Below are 13,333 nucleotides of genomic sequence, written 5' to 3' on the forward strand. Positions count from 1 at the left end.
TTGGCCTTGCTTCATGTATTGCTCTGTCCTCTACATAAGGATTGTAGATGACATATGCATGTGTTTATTGTATTGTATTGTATTGTATATCTTTATTGTCATTTTCCTGAGTATTCACATACCCAGAGGAAACAAAAAAACGTTGCTCAACCAGTGTCCATTCAGTGTGCAGTAAAAATAAATAGAAATAAAAATACATATATCATGAACAAATTTAACACTCTACTAAACATTCAACAGGCGTTCCGATCGGCAGCGGCACGACAGTGGCTCTGCTGCAGTGTGTCCAGGTTGGTGGTTGGTGCGCGATACTTTGGCAGGGGGCAAAGTCCGTTTAGCAGTCTTATAGCCTGTGGGAAGAAGCTGAGGAGCATCCTGCTGGTTTTGCAGCTAATGCTCCTGTACCTCTTCCCAGATGGCAGGATGGAGAATATGTGATGCGATGGGTGGTAGGGGTCTTTGATGATGGAGATGGCTCTGCTGATACATCTATCCCTGTATATATCCAGCAGGAAAGGGAGTGGAGCACCAATAATCCTGCTGGCGGTCTTCACAATCCTGTCTAGTTGGTGCCGTTCGTACGCCTTGCAGCTCCCGAACCAGGAAGTAATGCCGTAGGTTAATGTGCTCTCGATTGCATACAATACTCCAGGTGCGGTCTCCCCAGGGCCCTGTACAACTGCAGTAGGACCTCCTTACTACTAAACTCAAATCCTCTCGCAATGAAGACCAACATGCCATTAGCTTACTTCACTGCCTGCTGTACCTGTATGCCTACTTTCAGTGACTGATGTACATGCACACCCAGGTCTCGTTGCTCCTCCCCTTTTCCTAATCTGACACCATTCAGATAATAATCTGCCTTCCTGTTCTTGACACGAAAGTGGATAACCTCACATTTATCCACATTATACTGCATCTGCCATGCATCTGCCCACTAACCCAACCTGTCCAAGTCACCCTACAGCCTCATAGCATCCTCATTGCCGTTTACGCTGCCACCCAGCTTTGTGTCTTCTGCAAACTTAGAGATATTACATTTAATTCCCTCGTCTAAATCATAAATATATATTGTAAACTGGGGTCCCAGCACCGAGCCTTGCGGTACCCCACAAGTCACTGCCTGCCATCCTGAAAAGGACCTGTTAATTCCTACTCTTTGCTTCCTGTCTGCCAACCAGTTCTGTACCCATGTCAACATCATAACCCCAATACCATGTGCTCTAATTTTGCAAACTAATCTCTTGTGTGGAACCTTGTCAAAGGATTTTTTAAAGTCCAGATTACATCCACTGGCTCTTCCGTATCCATTCTACTTGTTACATCCTCAAATAATTCCAGAAGATTAGTCAAGTCTGTCTGTCATTTCTATCCTTTTTTATTATTTTCAGTTAGTCCAAAGTCTGTTTTAGGGGGAAACTTTTACTTTTCTATGTGGGGGAGGGGGGCAGGGTAAGGGGGAAACCGTCTCCCAGTCTCTTCCTGGCGGGGACGCGACTATTTCTCCGAGTCGCGTCCTCGCCCCCCACCTCGCGGCCTACCAGCTGGATCAGAGCGGCCTTTCCTGCCGGGGACCGGGAACCGGACCGGGGCTGCTACAGCGGCGGCGCAGCGCTGGAGTCACCGCGGAGCGGGCGATGCCTACCTGGGTCGCCGTTTGGAGCTCCGGAGCGTTGGGCCGCTGCTCCAACATCGTGGAGCTCTGGTGCGGAGAGCTTCCAACGCGGGCGGCGCTGAACAACATCGTGGAGTCCTGGGGCGCCTTGCAGAGGGTCTACAGCAGCAGTCTCCACCCGGCGCGGCCTGCGGACTTTGGAAGCCGCCGACTCCGGTAGGAGGGGGCCGACTCTGGTGTCCACGCCGCTGAGGACGTCCCGCAGCCCCGACGTCGGACTTGTATCACCCCGGCGAGCGGTCCTGGACATCGGGCCGCCCGTAGCTGCAACTGCGGAGGGCTTGGGGAGGCCCTGACCACGGGGAACAGTGGAGGAAGAGACTGACTTTGGTGCCTTCCCACACAGTGGGAAACTTTGATTCTGCTGTGTGGGGATGTTTTATGTCAAATTCTATAGTGTGTTGCGTTCTTTATTTTAATTGTATGGCTGTATGGGAATTTCATTTCACTGTGCCATCTGGCACATGTGATGAATAAATCTATCTTGTATCTTGTATCTTGAAGCATGATACCCCTTCATAAATCCATGCAGACTATGACCAATCCCATCACTGCTTTCCAAAGTGCTGCTATAACACCTTTAATAATCGACTCGAGCATCTTCCCCACTACCAATGTCAGGCTAACTGGTCTATAATTCCCTGTTTTCTCTCTCTCTCTCTCCTTTCTTAAAAAGAGGAGTTACATTTGCTACCCTCAAGTCCACAGGAACTGATCCAGAGTCAAGAGAAAATTGGAAAATGATCACCAATGTATCCATGAATTTTAGGGCCACCTCCTTGAGTACTCAAGGATGCAGACCATCAGGCCCTGGGGATTTATTAGCCTTCAGTCCCAACAGTTTACCTATCACCACTTTCTGACTGATGTGGATTCCCTTCAGTTCCTCCCTCCCACTCGATCCTCGGTCCCCTAGTGTTTCCGGGAGATTGTTTGTGAAGACAGAAACAAAGTACTCGTTTAACTGTTCTGCCATTTCCTTGTTTCCCAATATAAATTCACCTGTCTCTGACTGAAGGGACCCATATTTGTCTTTACTAATCTTTTCCCTTTTAGATACCTATAGAAATGTTTACAGTCAATTTTTATATTCCCCACAAGCTTTCTTTCATGCTCCCCCCCCCCCCCCCCCCCTCCTATTTAACCCCTTTGTCCTCCTCTGTTGAATTCTACATTTTTCCCAGTCCTCCGGTTTGCTGCTTTCTCTGACCAATTTATATGCCTCTTCCTTGGATTTAACAGAATCCTTGATTTTCCCTCGTCAGCCATGGTTGAGCCCCCTTGCCCGTTTTGTTTTTTCGCCAGACTGATGAAGCCGAATTTTAGTTAAAAATATAAAAAGATATTAAATTGGTTTCTGGGCTAGCTTACAGCTTATATTTAGTGTCAAATTAGGCTTTCCTCAGGTTGCGGTGTGTGAGATAATAAATCCTATAACATTGTCTCCCAAGTGACAAGCAGAGAGGAGAAGCTAGAGAGATCTCTTTGATGTAAGATGTCGTAAACCAAATGGCCTATGTTTATGAGGGACCAAGTGACAGAGAGGAAGCAGCGAAAAGAGCTAGAGTGATCTCTTTGGAGATAAAATAACCTAAAGCAAATTGCCAATGTTTTTAGTATATCTTGTACCATGTAAACAAAAGGCCTTTGATGTGATGCATTCTGTGGAAACCTTTTCCTGTACCTCTGACCATGACTAATGTCTGTGGAATGTGCTAAGGGGACAAAAAAAACCCTATTTAAGGCAATGTAATTCTGTTGTTCAGAGAAGGTGGCTGAGCACAGTCGAGTGTCTATATTGGTCACTTAGCTGGAATTCTCGCTCCCTTCCATCGGCCGATGTTAAGTAAAGTTTTGAATTGGTCTATTAAACAGTTTGTGTGGTGTCTGTTTATTAAGAAGCAAACCTGGTTTAGTAGTTATAAAAGCAACTTTTTCAGACAGGGATGACCAATTTCTGGAATTCATCTATGCAGTCTTTAAATCTTCGCCATTGCATCTCCACTTTCATCTGTTTAAGTACAATTTGCCCGTCTATCCTAGCCAATTCCCGTCTCATACCATCAAAGTCTCCTTTATTCAAGTTTAGGACTCTAGTCTCTGAATTAACCATGTCACTCTCCATCCTAATGTTGAATTCCACCATATTATGGTCACTGTTGCCCAATGGGCTTTGCACAACAAGATCACTAACTAATCCTTCCTCATTATAGAGTTGAGGATGGCCTGCCCTCTAGTCGGTTCCTCCACATATTGGTTTAAAAACCCATCCCGTATACATTCCAGGAAATCCTCCTCCTCAGCGCTGTTACCAATTTGGTTGGCTCAATCTATATGTAGATTAAAATCACGCATAATAACCGCTTTGCCTTTTCTACACACATCCCTAATTTCCTGCTTGATGCTATCCCCAACCTCCCTACTGCTGTTTGGTGGTCTGTATACAACTCCAACAGGTGTATTCTGCCCTTGGCTATTTCGCTGTTCTACCCTTACCGATTCTACAGCATCCAAGCTAATGTCTCTCCTTGCTATTGCATTAATCTCCTCTGACCAACAATGCCACCCCACCTCCTCTTCCTTTCTGTCTATCCTTCCTGAATATCGAATACCCCTGCATGTTTAGCTCCCAGCCTTGGTCACCCTGGAGCCATGTCTCCGTAATTCCAACTATATCATATTCCTTAACTACTAACTGTGCATTCAATTCATCCACCTTATTACGAATGCTCCTCGCATTAAGGCACAAAGCTTTCAGGTTAGTTTTCCTTGTCTCCCTTCTACCTTTAGCTTCTGTCCTCATTTTATGTCCCTGTGTCTCCTTGCATTAGTTCCCATCCCCCCCCTGCCCTGTTAGTTTACACTCTCCTTCCCGTCAACTGCACGCACATGCTTCCATGTTGTTGACTCCACCCCCCCACTGTTTAGTTTAAACCCACAGGCAGAATGCAACACATTTTTGTGGACAGTTTTCTTCAGTATTACTTTACCTCTGACTTCAATATCCCACCCACTGATAAACAAAGGGCTCGAGTTTATAATGCAAATCACAAACTGTTAAATGCAAATGATTTGGGGCTTTACATAAATACTTTGGTAAATACTATTTTCTTATACAGGTTAAATTCATAATTCATTTTGCACAGCAGTGTGCGGCATGGTGGCGTGAGTTGCTACTTTACAGCATTTGCAGCACCAGAGACCCGGGTTCGATCCCGACTGCGGATGCTGTCTGTAGGGAGTTTTTACGTTCTCCCTATGACTGCGTGGGTTTTCTCCGAGATCTTCAGTTTCCTCCCACACCCCAAAGACGTACAGGTTTGTCAGTTAATTAGATTTGTATCAGTGTAAATTGGCCCTAGTGAGTGTGGTGTAGTGTTAAATTGCATGGATCGCCGAAGGACCTGTTTCCACGCTGTATCTCCAAACTAAACAAATATAAAAAAAGAATGGGTTAGTGTTTAGTGATGCAGCTCCACAGGTCTATGGTTAGGCTTCATTTTGGAGTATTGCGGGCAGTTCTGGTCACCCCGTCACCGCAAAGATGTGGAGACTTTGGAAAGGGTTTTTTTAGTTTAGTTTAGAGATACAGCACAGAAACAGGCCCTTCGGCCCACTGAGTCCATGCCAACCAACGGTCCCTACACTGGAGCATTCTCCTACACACTAGGGACAGTTTACAAGTTCACTGTGCCAATTATCCTCCATCCTTGGAATGTACAGACAGCACCCTGAGCCAGGATTGAACCAGAGTCAATCCATGTTCTCCATGGATGCTGCCTGACCCGCTGAGTTACTTCGGCACTATGGAATTTTAGTCCAAAATTGGCTGCAAAGCAATTTGTTTTTAGTTTAGTTTTGAGATACAGCGCGGAGACGGGCCCTTCTGCCCACCGAGTCCGCGCCACCGTACACTAACACCATCCTACACACACTGGGGACAATTTACAACCGCTACTGAAGCCTGTACGTCTTTGGAGTGTGCGCGGAAACTGGAGCACCCGGAGAAAACCCACACAGGTCACGGGGTGAACGTACAAAACTCAGTACAGACGGCACCCGTGGTCAGGGTCGAAACCGCTTCTCTGACGCTGTGAGGCAGTAACTCTACCACTGCGCCACCGTGCCATGCAGGGGAGGTTTACCACAATGCTACAGGGCAAGGATGGATGGGCTTGGATTGTTTTCTCTGGAAAGTCAGAGTTTGAGGGGAGACTTGATAGAAGTGTGTAAAATTATTAGAGGCAGGGACGGGGTAAACAGTCAGAAGTTTTTTCTCAGGGTGGGAATGTCCAACACTAGAGGGTACCGGCAGGGTTGGCATAGGCGACAGATACGATAGTGGTGTTTAGGAGGCCATTGGATAGGTATGTGGAAGTGCAGGAAATGGGGGGACTAGGGGGAGATAGATCATGGACAGACAGAGGAGATCAGTTGGCATGTTCGGCCCAAACATTGCGAGCCTGTGCTGTTCTATGTTCTATACAGTAGGGTTTTAAAGTTGATACACACGTACAGTTATTAGAACAAAGTTGAAGAGATACAGTATGAACCTGATAACTAAATGTTATTGCCAATAATACTTTATTGTGTGTGTGCCAGCATTGTTATTGGCTTACGGCATGGAAACAGGGCCTTCAGTACAGCGAGTCTGCACCGCCCTGCGATAACCACACATTAACACGATCCTACACACACACACACACACCGGGGACAATTTACATGTTACACCAAGCCAATTAACCTACAAACCTGTACTTCTCTGGAGTGTGGGAGGAAACCGAAGATCTCGGAGAAAACCCACTCAGGCCACGGGGGGGGGAATGTACAAACTCCGTACAGACAGAACCCGTAGTCAGGATCGAACCTGGTTCTCTGGCGCTGTAAGGCAGCAATTCTACCGTGGCGCCACCGTGCTGCCCAAATATTTTTGGATTCATAACTGCTATGTAAACAGGGATGCTAACGAATATATAATTTAATTCCCGAATAAATGGATCCTGCTTGAATCGTGACTTTGGTTCTTACTCGCCAAGTTTGCCAATCATCCTCCACCCCCCCACCCCTCACCTGTATCCACCTATCACTTCTGAATTGGAAATAAGGGTCCAGAGAGGCTGCCTGACCCGCTGAGTTACTCCAGCTGCAAACCAGTATCCGCAGTTCCTTGTTTCCCCACACCACTGCACAGCGGCTCAGAGGAAAGCGCTCCAGAGGGCCATTGACAACGCCCAGAGGATTGTCGGCTGCCCTCTCCTACCTTGGAGGACTTACACAGTTCCCCGCTGCAGCTCCATCCCAGAATATCATAAAGGGACATTTCCCACCCCGGACACTCCCTGTTTGAACTGTTGCCGTCAGGCAGACGGTACAGATCTACAAGGACAAGGACAAATAGACTAAAAAACAGTTTTTACCCCACTGCTATAAAAGCACTAAATGTAGCCGCCAAGGAACGCAGGGGCGATACAGACTAAGGGACTGTGGTAACTGTGGAATCGACAGAAGGATGGAGGGTTGGGTGTGTATGCGTGCTTTGTCCGTGATATTTATTTAGTTGTTTATCTTTAATATTTTACCTTGTATGTATCGTTAGCTTTTAGAAATGTTTGAATGCTGCACCGACTGGCTGACATTTTAAATTTTGTTGTACATGGTTCATGTTACAATGACAATAAAGAAACTATTCTATTCTATTCTACATGGCTTTGCCGCACTCCCACTCCCACTTTTTTCAGCTTTCTCCCCCTCTACTCCATCAGTTTGAAGAAGGGTCCCAACCGGAACCATTGCCTGTCTATTCCCTCCAGAGATGCAGCCTGACCCGCTGAGTTACTCCTGCATTGTGTGTCTACCTTCGATTTAAACCAACATCTGCAGTTCTTTCCTACACAAGGCTAATTTATAATTATACCAAGTTCAAGTTCAAGTTCAAGTGAGTTTATCGTCATGTGTCCCTGATCGGTCAATGAAATTCTTGCTTTGCTTCAGCACAACAGAACATAGTAGGCATTGACTACAGAACAGATCAGTGTGTCCATGTACCATTATAGTATATGGTATATACCATATACCAAGCCAATTGTCCCGACTGCACAGCATAGAACTAGTGTACGGGGTGATCGTGGTCAGTCTGGGCTTGATGGGCCGAAGGGCCAGTTTTCATGCCGTACCTCTAAAAAACTAAAACTAAAACAGAAGGTCATATAAGGAATGGGTTTGGTCAGATCTCCATCAGATTGGACAGATGAGTAAACCCTTTTCACCCAGAGAGTTGTGAATCTGTGGAATTCTCTGCCACAGAAGGCAATGGAGGCCGATTCACTGGATGTTTTCAAGAGAGAGAAATGCCCCTGTCCCACTTAGGAAACCTGAACGGAAACCTCTGGAGACTTTGCGCCCCACACAACGTTTCCGTGCGGTTCCCGGAGGTTGCAGGTGGTTGCCGGAGGTTGCAGGTAGTGGAAGGAGGTAGGGAGACTGACAAAAACCTCCGGGAACCGCACGGAAACCTTGGATGGGGCGTAAAGTCTCCAGAGGTTTCCGTTCAGGTTTCCTAAGTGGGACAGGGGCATTATTTTAACTGTAGATATAGCACTTAGGGCTAACGGAATCAAGGGATATGGGGGAGAAAGCAGGAACGGGGTACTGATTTTAGAGGATCAGCCATGATCATATTGAATGGTGGTGCTGGATCGTAGGGCCGAATGGCCCACACCCACACCTATATTTCTTTGTTTCTATGTTTCTATCAGGGAGATGTCGGACACAGGAGATTGGAAGACACTGTTCGGCAGAAAGTTGTACTCTGTTGCCATCTTGTGGTCACAACAATTGACAACATCTGGTCAACAAATGGTGGAGGAGGAAGAGGTGGATGGGTGTTGGTTTTGACAACGGCCTAAGGCGACACCAGCTGCCACCCCCAAACCCCTTGACAGTCATCATCATCATCATCATCATCATCCTTCTGACCTGATCTTCATAGCAAAAGGATTTGAGTATAGGAGCTATCCGCCTCTACTTCCTGAGAAGATTACGGAGAGTCGGATTGTCAAGGAAGACTCTCTCTAACTTCTACAGGTGCACAGTCGAGAGCATGCTGACCGGTTGCATCGTGGCTTGGTTCGGCAATTTGAGCGCCCTGGAGAGGAAAAGACTACAAAAAGTAGTAAACACTGCCCAGTCCATCATCGGCTCTGACCTTCCTTCCATCGAGGGGATTTATCGCAGTCGCTGCCTCAAAAAGGATGGCAGTATCATCAAAGACGCACACCATCCTGGCCACACACTCATCTCCCTGCTACCTTCAGGTAGAAGGTACAGGAGCCTGAAGACTGCAACAACCAGGTTCAGGAATAGCTACTTCCCCACAGCCATCAGGCTATTAAACCTGGCTTGGACAAAACTCTGATTATTAATAACCACTTTCTGTTATTTGCACTTTACCAGTTTATTTATTCATGTGTGTATATATTTATATCATGGTATATGGACACATTTATCTGTTTTGTAGTAAATGCCTACTATGTTCTGTGTGCTTAGGCAAAGCAAGAATTTCATTGTCCTATACAGGGCCACATGACAATAAACTCACTTGAACTTGAACTTGAGCAGGGAGGTTCTACTGCAATTGTACAGGGTCTTGGTGAGACCACACCTGGAGTATTGCGTACAGCTTTGGTCTCCTAATCTGAGGAAAGACATTCTTGCCATAGAGGGAGTACAGAGAAGGTTCACCAGACTGATTCCTGGGATGTCAGGACTTTCATATGAAGAAAGATAGACTCATGTGTATAGACTCGGTTTGTACTCGCTAGAATTTAGAAGATTCAGGGGGGATCTTATAGAAACTTATAACAGTCCAGAACAAGGGGTCACAGTTTAAGGATAAGGGGGAAATCTTTTAGGACCGAGATGAGGAAAACATTTTTCACACAGAGAGTGGTGAATCTCTGGAATTCTCTGCCACAGAAGGTAGTTGAGGCCAGTTTGTTGGCTATATTTAAGAGGGAGTTAGATGTGGCCCTTGTGGCTAAGGGGATCAGGGGGTATGGAGAGAAGGCAGGTAAAGGATACTGAGTTGGATGATCAGCCATGATCATATTGAATGGCGGTGCAGGCTCGAAGGGCCGAATGGCCTACTCCTGCACCTATTTTCTATGTTTCTATGTTTCTATCATCATCATCATTGTTCAAATCATCAACGGGCACGGCGCCTTACAATGCGATGTACAACAGTGATCGCAACTTCTACTGAAGTGTGTAGGCCGTCGGCTCGCTAGAAGCTCATCCGCCCTTTGACAGGGCTTTTAGATCCTGCTGAGGGTCCACAGCCCCCTCCTCACCTGGCAAACTAGGTGGGGGAGACGGTTTAGTCGCCGACTATCCGACCATGGAGCAGGTAGCATGGGATTACATGGTACCTGTGCCCCCCCCCCCCCCCCCGACCTGACCTGAGTGACCTTGACAGTGCAGGTGGAAGATTCGAGATTCAAGATTCAAGAATCCAGATGGGACAATGAATTTCTTGCTTTGCTTCAGCACAACAGTATATAGAAGGCATGAATACAGGACAGATCAGTGTGTCCATATACCATTGTGTAAATATATACACACATGAATAAATAAAACAGATAAAGTGCAAATAATCAGATAATGGGCTATTAATGTTCAGAGTTTTGTTTGAGTTGAGTTGTGGTAGTCCCTGATGGCTGTGGAGAAGAAGCTATTCCTGAACCTGGACGTTGCAGTCTTCAGACTCCTGCACCTTCTACCTGAAGGTAGTGGGGAGATGAGTGTGTGGCCAGGATGGTGTGGGTCCTTGATTCCTTGAGGAAGAAGAAGGAAGAGGCAACACAGGCTGATGTTTCCTCTGGTACAGACGGTTGTCCATGCACAACGTATCTGAACCTGAAGAAGGGTTCCCACATCAAACATTACCTATTCCTTTTCTCCAGACATGCTGTTGACCCACTGAGTTACTCCAGCACTGAGTCTTTCTTTGGTATAAACCAGCATCTGCAGTCCCATGTGTAGGAAGCATCTGCAGATGTTGTTTTACACAGAAGATGGACATAAAAAGCTGGGGTAACTCAGCAAGACAGGCAGCATCTCTGGATGACGTTTCGGGTCGAAACCGTTCGAATGAATTAACCTGTTTAAGAAAGAACTGCAGATGCTGTAAAAATCGAAGGTAGACAAAAATGCTGGAGAAACTCGGCGGATGAGGCAGCATCTATGGAGAGAAGGAATAGGTGACGTTTCTTTCTTTCCGATCTAATATTTCAAATCCCATTATATTTATATTTGATTATTCATAAATATTTCTTACAGTCACTTGCTTAATGGAAGCTCAAATTGCAGGACGAGATCTCATAGTACAGCAAAAGACACAAAAGTGCTGGAGTAACTCAGCGGGTCAGGCCGAAATCTAACCAAAACTAAGTCTTCCAGTATGTTATGGATTCACGATTTTCTTAAGGCAGCAATACAAAGCACTTCCCAATACCTCACTTAGTGCTTCAGTAATGTTCCCAGAAGTGGTAATGAATGGAATCAATGCTTTGATCAGGTCATTGCAGCATTGTACAGAGAGAGATACATTACTAATAACATTGCCTGCCAAGAAGTGGAGGTCGAAGCCCCCGTCACTATTGCTGAGTGAGTTTAGTTTATTGTCACGTGTACCGAGGTACAGTGAAAAGCTTTTGTTGCCTGCTAACCATTCAGCAGAAAGGCAGTACATGATTGCGTTCGAGCCGTCCACTCTTTTAAATCTCTTGAGTAGAGATTTAAAAGAGTGGAGCGATTGTGTTCCTTTGTCTGCAAAAGGATCTCGATCCAAAACATCGCCCATTCCTTCTCTCCAGAGATGCTGCCTGTCCGGCTGAGTTACTCCAGCATTTTGTGTGTCTACGGAGCTTTTATGATCCGTGATTGCAGATCCACTTCCGTGACCAACACTCAAAGAGTCATAGGGTCATTAGGTCATAAGGGATAGGAGTAGAATTAGGCCATTTGGCCCATCAAGATCCACTACACCATTCAATTATGGCTGATGTACCTCTCCCTCCTAGTTCCATTCTCCTGCCTTCTCCCCACAACCCATGACACCCGTACTTATCAACAATCTATCTATTTCTTCCTTAAAAATATGCACTGACTTGGCCTCCACAGCCTTCTGTGGCAAAGAGTTCCACAGATTCACCACCCTCTGACTAATGACATTTCTCCTCATCTCGCTTTCCAAACAGAAAGTCCTTTAATTCTGAGGCTACGACCTCTAGTCCTAGATTCTCTCACTTGTGGAGACATCCCCTCCACATCCACACTATCCAAGCCTTTCACTGTTCTGCACGTTTCAATGAGCTTCCCCCCTCAGTTGCCAAGCCAGTCGCCTAACTTGGACGCCATCTTGGATCAGAGGCCATGGTGTGCAGTGTTGTTCTGGGTGCTGAGAGTTTGGATTGAACTCCTGCCCAGTCCATTCATGCGAGCTGTGGTTGCAGGAACGTGGACACCGGGAATCTTGAGTGGAACTCAGTCTTCTGCTGGTAGTCCTGCTGCAATGAATACTCCCCCCTCCACACACACCCACCCTTCCCACTTGGTATGGAGACACTACATGCAGGGGCTGGCATTAACATAGAAACATATAAAATAGGTGCAGGAGTAGGCCATTCGGCCCTTCGAGCCTGCACCGCCATTCAATATGATCATGGCTGATCATCCAACTCAGTATCCTGTACCTGCCTTCTCTCCATACCCCCTGATCCGTTTAGCCACAAAGGCCACATCTAACTCCCTCTTAAATATAGCCAATGAACTGGCCTCAACTACCTTCTGTGGCAGAGAGTTCCACAGATTCACCACTCTCTGTGTGAATTCAGTGGGTCACAAGAGTCAGAGAATCGTACAGGCTGTTCGGCTAGACAAATCTCTGGGGCCTGATCAGCTGTGTCCGAGGGACATTGCGGGAAACTAGAGAGGAAATTGCAGAGACCCAGTTGAAATTCACAAGTCGTCCTTAAATACAGGAGAGGTGCCGGAAGACTAGAGGGTGGCAAATGTTGTGCCTCTTTTCAAGAAGGGCTGCAGAGAAAATGCTGGGAACTATAGGCCGGTGAGCGTAACATCTGTAGTTGGTAAGTTGCTGGAGAGTATTCTGAGAGATAGGATAGAAACATAGAAACATAGAAACATAGAAATTAGGTGCAGGAGTAGGCCATTCGGCCCTTCGAGCCTGCACCGCCATTCAATATGATCATGGCTGATCATCCAACTCAGTATCCCGTACCTGCCTTCTCTCCATACCCCCTGATCCCCTTAGCCACAAGGGCCACATCTAACTCCCTCTTAAATATAGCCAATGAACTGGCCTCAACTACCCTCTGTGGCAGAGAGTTCCAGAGATTCACCACTCTCTGCGTGAAAAAAGTTCTTCTCATCTCGGTTTTAAAGGATTTCCCCTTTATCCTTAAGCTGTGACCCCTTGTCCTGGACTTCCCCAACATCGGGAACAATCTTCCTGCATCTAGCCTGTCCAACCCCTTAAGAATTTTGTAAGTTTCTATAAGATCCCCTCTCATATAGGGATCTTATAGAGGGGATATACTGGCATTTGGATGGGAAAGGGCTGGTTAAGGTCAGTCAGCA

The sequence above is a fragment of the Leucoraja erinacea genome, chromosome 6 (assembly GCF_028641065.1).
Source record: "Leucoraja erinacea ecotype New England chromosome 6, Leri_hhj_1, whole genome shotgun sequence".
In the NCBI taxonomy this organism is placed as follows: Eukaryota; Metazoa; Chordata; class Chondrichthyes; order Rajiformes; family Rajidae; genus Leucoraja; species Leucoraja erinaceus.